A 1,445-nucleotide genomic window follows, 5' to 3' on the forward strand; every position below is an offset into this window, starting at 1 on the left:
GCACAAATTCTTAAAGGAAAAAATCCTTAAATGCTTCTTTTTCTCTCTATTATGTCTATATACCATGATGACCCATTAAATGGCCAACAGTTGGGGTAATATATAACAATGTCACTAGAAAATGCCACTCAAACCCGAACCAATCAAAACTTTTGACATGTCTCTATGACATGTCAAAAGTTTTTCCAAAAGACATTGACACTTTAACTGTTATAGATTGCATTAGGGCCCCTAAACAGCAGTACCATTAAAAAAAATTTGAATTGAATTGAATTTGAATTGTTCAAAATGGGCAAAAGAATGTTAGATATAATACTAAAGCCAGGGAATGTGCTCATAGTAGGTGTATATTTCATTTCTTGTAGGGAATTTATTAAAGGGGTTGGCCACGTTATAGTAATATTTCTTAGTGTATAGTATTAGTAAGTGTACTCTGACTCAGTATACACTGACAGCAGCTCCCTGTGTGCCTCATAGAGTTAAAACCGGACTCCCCTCCTCCAGGCTGGGCTGTCCTGCTCTGTGGTGAGTCTGTTCATAAGATGGCTGACAAGAAGGAGCATGTGGCCATGCCCCACCCCCAAGTGTCCACCACTGAGCCTGTATATGCCTATAGAGTATACAAAGAGGGTGGAGCATGGTCACATGCTCCTTCATGTTGGCGATATTATGGACAGAATCACCACAGAGCAGGACAGCCCGGCCTGGAGGAGGGGAGTCTGGTTTTAGCTCTATGAGGTACACAGGGAGCTGCTGTCAGTAAATGCAGTGAGTACACTTACTAATACTGTACACGGAACTATTTTACTATATTGTGGCCAATCTCGAATGACGTTGAATAAGCCGGTCCTAATAGAGACCATGCGCAAAAAGAGGACATGCATGCGAAAAACGCAAAAAACTGAAATAATAGAGATTCTCCTCTGACTTTAGAACAGCACACAGTGCACCAAAAGAGGCATGCTACTTTTAATACATTAGGCACAATGTATGAGTATCTTTTTTTTTTCCCCTTAGACTGACGTCTACATAAATGCCAGTCCTATAGTGTATACACAAGCCGATATATACTGTATATACATAGTATATATACACAATATATACTTACAGAGGGTTTAATGATTTCATTACTCTTCCACCGTATGACACTTTCCAACATTTTTGCTTATATTATCTGTCTTTGCACCAGGCAACGCATTACGGTGAAAAAAAAAAACCATCACCTAAGCTACGGAGGAAGCTGCAGACAGAGGCACACTTATCTCACTCATTAAATGCTGCTTAATTCTGCATTTCCGTCATAGGAGTATCTGCAAGATAAGCAGTTCCTGCTTTTTATAGCGTAACTACAGCATAAATCCATCAGGGATTAAGGCACTATGTATTTATAATGTTTAAAAAAAAAATATATATATATATATCACCTGAGTTGGAAATGTGGTCTG

Source organism: Dendropsophus ebraccatus, chromosome 1, assembly GCF_027789765.1.
Source record: "Dendropsophus ebraccatus isolate aDenEbr1 chromosome 1, aDenEbr1.pat, whole genome shotgun sequence".
Classification (NCBI taxonomy): domain Eukaryota; kingdom Metazoa; phylum Chordata; class Amphibia; order Anura; family Hylidae; genus Dendropsophus; species Dendropsophus ebraccatus.